The 13762-nt window shown below is 45.4% G+C and overlaps 2 non-coding genes and 1 pseudogene across 3 annotated transcripts; all 3 read right to left on the reverse strand.

Annotated features, from left to right (window-relative positions):
• Positions 1–684: 684 nt before the first annotated feature.
• LOC149015744 (NADH-ubiquinone oxidoreductase chain 2-like) lies at positions 685–8080 on the reverse strand (annotated as a pseudogene). Its single transcript, XR_016173413.1, has 2 exons — positions 5966–8080; positions 685–2528 (listed from the first exon to the last, which is right to left on the reverse strand). The product of XR_016173413.1 is annotated as an NADH-ubiquinone oxidoreductase chain 2-like (transcript).
• Positions 8081–8789: 709 nt separating this feature from the next.
• On the reverse strand, positions 8790–8872 carry TRNAY-GUA (transfer RNA tyrosine (anticodon GUA)). The gene has a single exon. It is a non-coding gene; the product is annotated as a tRNA-Tyr (tRNA).
• Positions 8873–10493: 1621 nt separating this feature from the next.
• On the reverse strand, positions 10494–10565 carry TRNAN-GUU (transfer RNA asparagine (anticodon GUU)). Its single transcript has one exon. It is a non-coding gene; the product is annotated as a tRNA-Asn (tRNA).
• Positions 10566–13762: the final 3197 nt, after the last annotated feature.

The raw sequence follows: 13762 nt of genomic DNA on the forward strand, positions 1-13762 counted from the left end.
CTTTTTAGTCGAGCAGCTTCGCTACAACTTAGTCAATCTTTGCTCGAGCTCTTTCAGACCCTCTCCTAAAGAGTCGAGCAGCTTCGCTCCAACTTAGCCAATCTTTGCTCGAGCTCTTTCAGACCCTCTCCTAACGAGTCGAGCTGCTTCGCTCCTCTCATTTTCAGCCCTCTCTAAATGAGTTGCTAACGCAACAAGAAAAGCGCGTTCGCCCCAACTATAAACGGGCGTGCTAACGCACCCTGCAAGAAAAGCTGCATGCTAATGTGTCAATGTAATAGGTTTGTGAGAGCTTGTGATAGACTATCCATCTACCTTGCTTCTTTGGTCTATGATCAGCCTTACATCTTATCCTATATAAAGAATAAATAACGGGGCTCATCCGTTGCTTGTTGGGAAATGTGAGTCTGTTTTGTCCACTTTCTCCATCCCCCTCTATCAAAATGATCAAAAAGGAGATGAAATCCTTCTTATTCCCATCTTTGATCTCTTCCATCTCTGCCCCACTTCCATGTGGGCAAAGACCCCTGTAGAGAATGAAGAGGGGCCAAGGATCTTCCTCTCAACAGTGCTTCTCGAGGCTCCACTCCCCCCCCCCAGATAAGTAAGGCCCCGTTAGCCTGGACTGAGATGGGGATAAGGAGTAAGGATTGAAGCCCCCCTTAGCTCGCCGAGCACCTGGACATGGGTTAGCTCTGTAAATGTGTAGAGCCAAGTGTAGTGTGGTGTAGTAGTAGGCACTTCTAGGCCCCTTCCCGGCTACTTGATCACTCCAGTGCTTCGGGTACTACGGACCCTCTGCCATCCATTGCAGCAGAGCCGTTTCATGAGCGGGGGGGGCTAAGCGCAGTTCTTTGAATCAAACAAATGTTGAATGAAATCAATTCTTTTTTAGATATCCGGATAGATGGATGGATCTATCTTTCTATTCATATAGATTACTATTAAAATGGATTTAGCAATATATGTAGCGTAGCAAGAAGCCCCAAATCCTTGATTTGGCCAGGAAAAGACTACACCGCTTTGGGCCCGGGAAGCGAAGGGAATGAGCTCGGCTGCTTCTCCTCCACACTTCTTTTTCTCCGTGCCCGTTCAGCATGTGCTTCGCGCGCCATTGGCGCTTTGCTCTCCTCTTATTCTTCATTGGACGGTTCGGATGGACTTCGCCGTTCTTTCCCAACTAAAATAGAAAGGGTTGTATCACATCGAGATGTTGATTTGTTTTCCGCCCCCAATGAGATGGGGAATTTGGTTCCTCTGTCCCTTCATCTTTCGAATCGAGGCCCGGCCCGGCTCCCGTCGTTCCAACAATCGGCTTTATCAACCCCACTTAGTATACGATCGCGCGCAGTAACTAAGAGTCCTATTACACCTAAGGTCAACTTCCATTCACCAAACCAAGGTTCATCTCGTGTAGTGATTGTGGACTCGTACAAGGATATTGAGTAGACGGTTGATGTATCAGACTCTACCCTTTCTTTCGTAGCATGCATTCCCATCCGTGTCGCAACTGATTCGGTAAGCTACGTGTCCAGTGCACGGAAAACTGCCTTCGGTCCCCCAAACAACCTTACTCATGGCAACCTTCCGGCAGCCCAACGACCTATAACGCTAGTCACTACTCCCACTGGGGCTAGGAAGTAAGCCCCACAACCCAAAGCGGCAAAGAACAAATAGAATTTGCTACGAAAGCCGGCTAACGGGGGTATTCCTGCGTATGAGAACATAGTAATGGAGAAGGTAATAGCCGAAATAGGATTCGTTTTGGCTAGAGCGCCCAAATCCGCTATATATTTGACACGGGTTTGCCGTAATGCTGGAACTATGGTGAATGCATCTATCGTCATTGATGCATAAATAAAGATACCAATTAGTAGTGATTGAATTCCTTCTAGGGTTCCACATGAGAAACCAGACGAATATAACCTACATGTCCAATCGAACTATGAGCTAGAGGTCTTTTTACTTTCGTTTGGGCCATGGCGACCAGTGCTCCTAAGATCATAGAAGCAATGCTGCAGAAAAAGAAGATTTGTTGCAATGTAGCTCCATAGGAACCATAAATAGAAACACGTGACATATTTGCGAAATAGATATTTTAGGCGCAATAGAAAGGAATGTCAGAACCGGGGTGGGTGAACCCTCATAGATATCAGGTGCCCGCATATATAGAGTCAAAAGAGATATGGAGTCCGAAGGGGAGGGGGGTTTTCTTCGGGGCTCGAGACTAAGTCAGATTTAGATTGGCCCCACAAGTTGTTAATTCGCCGCTGGGGAATTCACACGAAAGGGAATGAGGAATTCTCAACGAAAAAGTGCTCTCTTGAACCGAACGTGAAAGTTGTTTTCCATCAGATGGCTATTCCCATAACTCCACTCTTGACTTGGATTATATATCCAAAAAGGTCCGCTCTCGGCCATTCCACACGCTGCCTAGCAGAGGCGTGGTTATCTGAAGTGGATTCTCTCTTTTGTAGTAGATGCCGAACCTGCTGCTCAGTGGGTGGGCGCAGCAGCTACATGGACCCCTTCTGTCACATCCGGCCCTAAATCCACCAAGGGGATACCCTATCTGGATTACCCGGGGAGTGAATTACTGTCCCGCCGATCAAGTTTAGGAACGATCATAGTCACTTAGCACAATAATATAATCAAAAGCAAGAACAATTCCTTATTTCCAAATAATTCAATAATAAAAGTCGAGAAAGTACCTCAGAAGGATTCACAAATAACATCAGAGTGCGAAAAGGATTTCATTAGTATAAACAATCAAGTGTAAAATGGATGGAGGAAACCCGTCCTATAATATTAGCGGAAGATGAAACGACTAAAAGTAAAGGTTACAACCGATTCACCAAATAACAAGTGAAACAACAAAGCTATAGTCTCAACAATTCAAATAAAAGGTTAAAAAGGGAATGAGGCGACATCCCATCCCTAACACACAATATAAAACTGAACTACTACAAAAAGTCCCGATCTCGGTCTACTCGTCTTTATCAACTGGTTCATCGCCACCAAGTATGATACAAGTCTTCAACTCGGCCTCCGAGTGTTGGATCACTACGATCAACGGTGGTAGTACTGTGAGAAAAGTCTAACAAAATATGTTGCAAAAAGGAGTGAGTTCAAAAGAATTCAGCAAGGTAGTCATCCCATAAAATATAAACCATATGATACAAGCCATAACATGATGCAATATGATATGGAACACATGATGCATGTATGGTTCTAACTCTATGAATGCTGGTCTCTAAGGTAGACATGCTTTAAGTCATAGCACCATACTTCTCTGGGTCGTCTGTCACTCTCCCGTTCCATATCTTGGGAATGCCCGGGGAATATCGGTAAAGTCCTCAAAAAAAACCATGGTTGGGGATTTAGGCACCACTCTCTCACATCACCATTTGGTATAAGTATTGGCGCATGTCACAAGTAAAGCCTAGCCCAATGCAAGTCATCTACTCGATCATATCAACTCATATCCGGATACGTCCATTCCTCGCCCCGCGATCCTTTCCGGTATCCTTCTCACTAGAGTCGGCGTAATCCCGGATTACGGACTCATCAACCCTATTGGTCATCCACAAATAGTAAACGGGAAGCTCTCACGTCCTCTCACGGGTTGGTTACCGGTCTTGAGTGCCCGTGAGCCCAAGTCTATCCATTTGCAACCCTACCAATAAATGGTTCCCACAATGAGATTTATGACCTCTCACGGGTTGGTTACCGGTCTTGAGTGCCCACAAATCCCCACTGCTACCATGGGTCGTTCGGTCTCAATGCCCTTCCGATTCGGGTCTGATACGACAGGGACATCCTAGCCAAACCACTAGACAGTCCTATGTATGTCATCCAATAACCCGGAAAGAGTAGATAGGCACCTTCGGAGAACATCCCATACTATTCCCTCTGGTGCCCAAGGACAGAAGCGTCAATAGGACACTCCCCAATCCCAAGTTATACGTAGGCAATCACATATTCAAGTTCATCACTTGTCATGCATCCAATACATCTTCATAATACAAGTTAAATCATGATATTGAAATGAATCATCATAGACATAAGTAAACAAGAATAGTAATGTAACATGACAAGAGTATAAAGATTTCAATACTACTGTTCTAACACATATATCACAGTCTTATAACGATTAAAAGAAATCAAGAGATTCTATTCATAAATAAGAACATAAATCATTAGTTGATGATCTATATGTTTATGGAGATAACCATCCTTACCTTAGGTTGAATTGATGATGAATTGAGAATACCAAGAAATAGTCCAAAAGAATTGTTAAGACCCTAAACAAACATCAATAATAAGTTAGGGAAGAAATTGGGAAGATCGGATGCTAATTGGATCAAAACTGGCCAAGGTTGCTGTCAGCAACAAGTTTGGTCAATGGTCTTGGTCGATGGTATCGACCAAAAGGATCGACCAAAATTGTCTTCGGGACAGAATAGTGGATTTTGGGGATTTTGGGGATTTTGGTCCGAAATGGGTCTTCCGGGGTTCGGATCAATCTGAAACTTGGAGGGATGATTAATAACAATGTAAGAACACTACCTAGCAAGTATTATCACAATCCAATGGTCCAAATGAAAACCCCCAAATTGAGGTCCTATGTTCTAAAGACAAGAATCCTAGCAATCATGAGAAATTGATGTAATTGAAAGGGAAGCTAGAGAATTAGTTGGGGAATAGGTTAGGAACATGATTACAATCATTTGCAAGCTAGAGATTAGACTAATCATACTCCACATCTCAGTTTAGTATAAGAAATCAAGTTGTTAAGCAAGGAATCATGGTAATGTATATGTAAGGATCAAGATGCAAGTGAAGCATAGCAAGAATGAAGGAAAAGCAAGTATAAATGGGAAGAGACGTTCATGGCAAGGTGTTTGCAAGGTTGCAGCACCTTGGCCATGGTCTCATCAGTAAAAGAAGAAGGGAAGTGAGTAGAATAGAGAGCAAGAGAGAGAATCATACCTTAGAAGATGGTAGTTGGAGAAGAGAGACAAGGATTCTTGTAGAAGGTCATCACCCAAGCTAAGGAGGAGCCTAAGAGGAGCCTTCCCACGTTCTCAGGTGTTGAAATGAGTAAAATATCGTTCTAGGTTCGAGGTTTCACTTAAATAGATGAAGGAATATCCAAAAAGCATCTTTTTCTCGATTCTGGGCAACTTTGGTCGATGGTCCTTGGTTGATGGAATTGACCAAAGAGCATCGACCAAAACAGGTAACAGGTTTCAGCAGAAAATCCAAAAATAGTTCAGCAACTTCGAACAGGGATTCGGAGGTCTATACAAGGTCAAATTGAGTGAGGTTTTCTCCTACAAGTCAATAAAGAAGTCTAGTTTCCAGAAATACCTTTGGATCAAGCATGTGAGGTCATTAGGTCCACCAACTAAGCTCACCTTCTTCGATGCGCAAACAGGATTTCCCAGACATAGTTCAGCAACTTCGAATAGGGATTTGGAGGGCTATATGGGGTCAAATGGAGTGGGGTTTTCTCCTACAAGTCCATCAAGAAGTCTAGTTTCAGGAAATATATTCGGATTGAGCACAAGAGTTCATTTGATATTTCAACTAATTCACCCCTCTTCGGTGCGCAGATTCAAAACTAATACTGACAATGCCCTCAAGTGAGGGGCATCATCGTCAATGTCCAAGGGCTTGGGTTCCGACACCAAAACATCAACCAAAAGGGTCCACAAGTCTCATTTCCCCCACTTCGGGTTTTTGGACCTACAAACATAACAGGTCCCGGGCCGGGCCAAGGTAGGATAAGGCCAAACATTACAAATCTACCCTAAGGGAAAGGTCTGACATGGCTTCCTAAGGTTTTCAAAGATAATAATATTGAAACTAAAGTCCAACTTTAAGGTCTAATATCAAACAAGTCTTTATTTATCCCAAAATAAATAGGGTGTCCGAGCTAGGTTTGGGCTGGATGTTACACCTTCATTTCTGTTGTTGCCAGCGCTTTCCCGGGCCGAGCCGAAATTCTTTATTAGAAAGGGTAGGCAAAGCCCGAAGGCTGCTATCCCAATAGGCCAGCGGGCGGAACGAGGAGAGGGCCCGGCAATCATACCACCGTGGTCGAAAAAGCGTGTTCCCTTCAGATAACACGCACCGTAGGCTCGGCCTTCTTGTTTTCGATGAAAAAGAAATCCAATCTCGATCTCCGAAAGCCTTTTCCCGGATCAAGGGCCCCGCTTAAGTTGAAAAAGTATTGGGAGCCTTTCCTTTAGTGGTTGGGGGAAGCATTCCCTTATCTGAACTTGGCGGGCATTCTTTCGCGCAGGGGTGGGTTTGGTTTTCACATAGGATCAAACATGATTTGAAGGGTCCTAGCTACGCCATGCGTTCAATACCAAAAAAGCCTCTGGAAAGCTGCAGGGATGACAAAAAGAGGGCGCTTTCCTGTGTTGCATTGAAAAAAAGGACCTAAGATAAGAGCGTCTTCTCTTAGGTTTCTTCCTCCGTGCCCGCCGCCGCCCGGCCCGCGCGTCAGGGGAAGATTAGCAAAGCAGGAAAAGATAGAGGGAGGCATCTTATTTGATTCTCTTCGCGATAACTTCCGGATCGGAGAAGCATTCGGAACGGGCTCCACGTTCATTTCGTTGGTAGAAAGGATCCGATCTATTCGGGGCTTTGGGGAACACAAAAATGAACTCTTTTGACTTGATTCATAGATAGAATCAATGGATAGATAGACAAGAGATAGATGAATGAGATATCTTTTTTTTTTTCTCTATAAAATACAGAGGAATAGAATAGAAATCCCTTTAGATGTCTATGTATCCTTTATCATCTCCCGAATTTCTTTTTTATCGTTATCGTTATATTTGCTCTCTTTAAAAAAAAATGAGAGAGAAAGAGAAGCTATCTATTGATACCCTATATCGAACACTCATTGCTATCTATTGATCGAAAGATCTTCGTCAAATACCGGACTTTGCCTTTTTGATTTAGGAATTCCTCATATCCAAGGCTAAAACCACAAGCACCCCACCCCATACGATTAGTTGGGGGGCTGTTCGCCTTTTGAATCAAACAAAGTAGTAGGGGCTTCATAGCGACTTTCATTCTAAAGGAAACCGAAGAACCAACCTTTAGCTCTATAATCCCCCTCCTTCCTTCAGTCGCAAACCAATTTCTTAGTCACCGGGCGGAGCGCACCTTTGGTACTTCAGTAGGGCTGATAGTGACTTCAACAACCGCCGCCGGGGGGTAGGGCGACGAAAGGCTACTTCAATGACAGAAAGAGCCGGAAACTCGAGAGGGTCGCCTTTGGAAGCGTTCGCCAGTAACCAAAGCCTCACTCCTTCCTTTTGATTATGTCATGAGGCTGACTGAATCCAATCCATAAACCCGGAAACGAAAGGTTGTTCGTTCCCTTTCGTCAAGTAGGTAAAGTAGGCATACGAACCACTTTAGCTTTGCGTTAGACTCTATTGGAACAAAGCAAAGAAGGAGGCTGAATGGAGAAAGGAAAGGGACAAGGGCGGTCTTGCTTGGCGCGAAGGCTGCTGGTTCGGGGGTAGGGTACTAAAGGTCCTCGGACTTCCAGGCGGTTTTTCTTTTGGGCAGTTGTTCACCGTTGGATCTCACCAATACAGCCCCCTATAGTTTTCGTTACCGAGATATCTTTTTTTTTTCCCAGATATTTTTTGGGTAATCAGCTCCCATTATGCAAATAGTCAAATCTGAACTGAACCTTGTTGCTCTTCTTTCTTTCCTTGTGGGCAGGAAGCACACCAGCTGCGTGCGTTGCGTGATTCCACTGTGTTTTTGCACTTGACTGGGTGGACAATTGACCGGAAGATAACCCGATTCGCCCGGCCAGCAGGCGGGCTAGTGCTTATCTTGTGTGACAACACTACAGAGCGAGTGGCTCTTCTAGGCGGGCAGCTGTGTGACAACACTCCAGAGAAAGCGGCGCTTTCGTGTAACATGCTATGGTCTCAACGCCCTTACAAGGTAGTGATGAGTTTCACGCGCTCTAAGCCCAACCCTTAGCGGTTAGGAAGATTGGCCGCAATCTGAGCGGTACCACCCACCCTACCCTACCACCTATAGGTGGCCGTCCATCCTACAGCCGCCCGAAAAGGAACTGCAGTGATCTTGAATAGGAATCCTACAACGATAGATAGAATCCCCATAAAAATACCACTAGATTGAGCACCAATGATTTCGTATCCGGTCAAAATCTTGGCTAATTGATCAAAGTGGGTAGCTCCAGTAGACCCATAGATCATGGAACAAATAGGGTGGGTAGGCCCAACCACCACACTACACGTATAGATACAAACCCCCCTCGTTACCGTGCATGCGACTCTCACCGCATACGGCTCGCACAAATACTCAACAATCCATCCCGAGCCTTTTCTTCCACCTCTCCTCTCCAATCCTCGATCAAACTTGCGTTCCCCAGGCGCTATGAAATGGGGGGTGCTTCCTTCGCCTATCGTATGTATCGGCTTGGCTTCGTCCCGAACCAAGGAGGCATTCTGGCGGGCGCATGCGTGTAGGAAGGCCAACGACTACGCCCGTGCTAAAAGACTACGACTAAAAGCCAAGCCGGAAGCGACTCGTTTCTATTCTCGTTGGGATTGGATATAGATGGGGAATCTATAGATCGTAGTAGTTTGCCAACCTCTCTAACTAACATACGATACAATTTCACTTCACGGCACGGCCAAAAAAAGAACAAGCTTCGCTCGGTTGGCCTTCCTACGCTGACGAATGCCTCCTTTCTCTTCTCTGAAGTCTACAACAAGTGGGAGAGGCAGGATTCGAACCTACGTAGAAAACCTTCAACAGATTTACAGTCTATCGCTTTTGACCACTCGGCCACTCTCCCCTTCCCGGGCCGAGGCCCCCCTCAATGGGTTTGTTGAAGGCGGGCTTGCTTGCTCGTCAATCAAAAGGCTTATTGATTTGATTGAAGGGAACTAATAAAATTAGCTTAGCTAGCGTTCTGGGAGAATGACGTCATTTAGTCAATTCATAACAATCTCTCTAAAGCAAGGGGCACAACTTCTACGACTGCTTTCCCCTCATGTAGTCGTCGGCCTTCCCCAAGCCCCCCCCTTCGTCGCCAAGCATCTTTCGGCGGAGGAAAGGAGGCGACTAGTCGCTTCGGCGAAGCAACGAGTTCATGAGCAAGTGCTGAACGAGCCAGCGAGCTGCAAGTGAAGTGCCCCATAAGCGAGTTGGGCGAGCCATGTTCCTAAAAGGAGTGACCATGTTTGTTTTCTTCCCTTCTCTCGACACTGAGCTAGCTAGCGCGCGTACTCTTCTGCTGAGCGAAGCAGCGAGCCTACAACGATTAGAAGCGAGCCTACAACAATAGCTTACGCTTACCATACTACTAAAATAGGGCTACAACAAGCTTTCCCCCTTCGTTTGTTGTGGGTCGCGCCTCACCACAGGCACTGAATGAATGAGTGGAGATCTTCCTTCCCCCTTGCTAATTACCAAGAACTTCGTTGCCACTAGTGGCGAAGAAAAACTCTACCATCCCACCCAAAAACAACTCGGAGGCTGCCAGTCTACAAGAATGCGCGAGCTTTAGCCATTGGGCCACATCCATCTATCCTACCTAAACAGTAACCCTTTTCTTGTTCGTTCTTCGAATGACGCTAGTGGAGACTAATTCCTTCCGGCTAATGAAGATACTACTCTAGTCTTCCCATTCATTCCCAGCAAGATAGGGCTCAGCCAAGAATCAAGGGCCCCACTATAGCGTTAGCCCTGTTATTTATTCTTTATATAGGATAAGATGTAAGGCGCGCCTAGTTTTAGCACCCGCGCCCCGCAAGAAAAGCAGCATGCTAACGCACAACGGTGCGTTATATTCCGTGTCCATGGCTATTGGATGTGGCACCCGGAGAGAGCTATATATTCCGTCTGACGCTCAGCCGTTGCTTCTTTATAGATAGATAGCCCATTTATTTGAGATTTGAGTCTAAGCCTTTATTAGGTTGGGCCAAGCACTTGTTAATTCCTAGTTGGGCCCTTGCTTCTTTAGGTTGAGATAGAGATCGTCTTTATATAGCGGTAGTTTCTTGTTGGGGCGCTCAAGCAAACGACGGTTCGAGACCCAGCAAGCGGAGGAGCAAGTGAAGGCGAGATTTAGTTGTCCACAACGCGTCAGGTTGCTTTGCCCCTAACCGTCGTTAGGGTGGTCTACGATCACAAGCGAAAGCAACAAGCGAGAAAAGCCCGAACCGTCTAGGGGCGCGCTAGCGCACTCCGGCTTTCTTCGATGGCTTCGCTGCCCCTATTTTCATAAAAAAGCAGGTTAGGGCTTTTCTTCGCTCCCTAAGAATTGAACGAACCAAGTTCACCTATACGAGAGCTTGTGCTGGTTTGGAACACAACAAGAAACTTCCCACTTTTGATGTCCCACGATTCTGCTAGTTTAGAAAGACAGGAGAAGGACAGGGGTCGCTAGGTCAGAAAAGCGATAACTAGAAATTCTCCCCAAGTAGGATTTGAACCTACGACCAGTCGATTAACAGCCGACCGCTCTACCACCGAGCTAGCGAGGAAGAACTCCCTTAAGGAAGCCGAATCTCGTTCTTTGGACCAACCTATGACCGAAAAAAAATGGGTTCGTCACTCTTTTTCACATACACCGGGAGAAAAGGTGACAATAGCAAGCCCCTCCCCGGCCGAGGAGCCTCAAGGACAAGGGGGGCGGTGGTCAACCATCCACTCTCGGGATTCATATTGATCAATCGATCTCCGCGTCCTGCCAGTTCGCTAAGTAGACTCACTCTACCGAGGGGCAACAAAGGCTGGAACTATTCCTCGCCAAAAACAAGGGACCTACTTCTCATCCTAAGAGTTAACACCCAGTTTTTGAGCCCCCCCCCCCCCCCCCCCCTCCCCCCGTTTTTTCCCCCCCCCCCTCCCCCCCCCCCCCCCCCCCCCCCCCCCCTTTTTTTTTCCCCCCCCCCCCCCCGGCGGTGGAAGAAGAGGTTTATGGACCATTCTGATTGATGATCATGATTCGAAGACCGAGACCATGGACATTGACAATGATACCCCTTGCTTAAATGCATTGTCAGTGTTTAAGGAAAGTCTGCGCATCGGAGAAGATTAATATTGTCACATCCACCCAGCCGGTACCCTATCTGGCATACCCGGGATGTGATCCACAGCCCCGCAGATCCATAGTTCAGGGACCACATAATCCACATCGACGATAATACAATCATGAACAGATAATAATCATAAACCGACAATGAATGATCATGGAATTCAAAAATAAGGTGTCAGACATAATCAGAGTGAGGAAATAAATATCAAATCAGGTAACTTAAGAAGGCAGTGGGCGGAATCCACTCCTTCACCAAACGGAAGTGAGGTCAAAATTTAGTTAAGTACAAGTCTCAAGTTATGAAGATAAATTAAAGTTATTACAATTCTTCTAAGTTTAACTGTCACAAAAAGAAGTAGTAACTACTCATAAGTCTCCTCCAAAATGGATATGTCCTCCTCAAAAGTGAGGACCATGGAGATCCAACATGACTGCTCCCATACAACTCCGGGGCTAACCCCGGTACGCCGGGTGATCTTCTTCGGTATGGTCACCGAAGTCTTCGATGTAGCTAGCCTCCGGATAGTAGTATGAGGTATCCGGGTCCGTCTCGGGGAGGGTGCCATCGAGTAATCACACGTAGAATAGCCTAACAAAATATTGCAACGAGAAAAGGAATGAGTTCAAAAGAACTCGGCAAGGAAGTTATCCTTCCACACATAAACCACAAGATAATCATAAAATGATGCGAGATGATATGAGGCATATAATGCAATATGACTTTATTCAAAGTATGCTGGTCATCTATGGTAGACATGCTTTAAGTCATAGCACCATACTTCTTTGGGTAGTCTCAGTCACTCATCACCGGGGTGACTTGGGTCCTGCATCCCTCTCGGACAAATCCATGGTTGGGGGTGTCGGTCACCGCTCTCTCACATCACCGTTTGGTCTAAGTATTGGCGCATGTCAGGGTATAGCCTAGCCCAATGCAAGTCATCTACTTAATCATATCATGCCGATTCCGGATACTTCCATTCCTCCCCTCTAGGGATCCTTTCCGGTATCCTTCACACTAGAGTCACGGATATTACTCACCGGACTCATCAACCCTATTGGTCATCCACAAATGGTAAACGGGAAGCTCTCACGTCCCTCTCACGGATCATTTCACCGGTCTTGAGTGCCCGTGAGCCCAAGTCTAGCCATTTGTAACCCTACCAATAAATGGCCCCTTTCGGGTAACCGTAATGCAATTTATGTCCTCTCACGGGGTGGATACCGGTCTTGAGCGCCCACAAATCCACACTACTACCACGGGTTGTTCGGTCTCAATGCCCTTCCGAATCGGGTCTGATATGATAGGGACATCCTAGCCATACATCTAGACAAATCCTATGCATGTCATTCAATGACCCGGAAAGCGTCAATGGACACCTTCGGAGAACATCCCCATACTATTCCCTCCGATGTCCAAGGACAGAAGCACCAGTAGGGTACCCCTCAATCCCAAGTTATACTTAAGCAATCACATGCCCAAGTTCATCATATCAGTTCACAAGATACAACGTCATAGTAAACATTCGATTCATGACATAAGTCATCATATATTGAAATTGATAAACATGATACAACATTGAAGTAATACAATGTAAACACCAAGCTACTGTTAAAATACATATGTAGCAAGTCTAACATGATAAGGATATGAATTTGGAACTATATTTACTAGGATAGGAATACCAAGTCAAGATTTCCATATCCTAGGTAATTACATCGATAACTATCCTTACCTTGAATCGGATAAGAGAATGGTCCAAGATCACAAGCAGTGGCCCAAATAGTCTTAAAGTCCTAAACAAGCATATATGAAAGGTTAGAGAAGAAATCAGAACAATCGGAGATCAAACGAATCAGAACTGGGCAAAAGTTGCTGACAGCAACTCTATTGGTCGATACATTTGGTCGATAGTATCGACCAATAGTATCGACCAATTCAATTCGGGACAGACAAGGCTGGCTTTTCGGATTCTTGCCCGGATTTGGTCTTCCTGGTCTCGGATTGACATGAAACTTGGAGGATAGTCTAGGCACAACATGGGGACACTAATTATCAAGAAACTTTCATAATCCAATGGTCCATTTGGAAATCCCCAAATTGACATATTAAGGTTAAGAGTTGTAGATCATAGCATTGGCTATAACTCAATGCAAATTAGGGGAAAACATGGGGGATTAGGTAGGGAATCGTTTAGAAGCAACATGGAGCACATATGCAAGGTATAGATTAAGTAAATCACGAGCTTCATCTCAGTCTTGGTAAATAAAGCAAGTTGGTAAGCAATAAATCATGAAAATGTGTAGTCAATGATCATGAGGTGAATCAATCATAGTCACATCGGTGAAAACATCATTGTGTGGGGTTTAGAAGGTTCATGGCAAGGTGTATGCAAGGTTGCAGCACCTTGACCATGGTCCCAACAGTAAAATAGAGAAAAGATGAGTAAGAAAGTGATTAGGAGAGAGAGTCATACCTTTAAAGTGGAACAAGAAGGTAGGAATAAGTGGTTGGCAATGATTGATGAAGAAGATGCTTCACCACTACCAAGGAGGAGTTCTTGGGAGGCTCTCTCACGTTCCCGGATGTTAAAGACACGAGGATAGGGCTCCGGTCTCGAGGAATAAATAATTAGAAAAGAATAT

Source organism: Hakea prostrata, chromosome 5 (assembly GCF_041222555.1).
Source record: "Hakea prostrata isolate BN-2017 chromosome 5, UWA_Hpros_2, whole genome shotgun sequence".
Lineage (NCBI taxonomy): Eukaryota > Viridiplantae > Streptophyta > Magnoliopsida > Proteales > Proteaceae > Hakea > Hakea prostrata.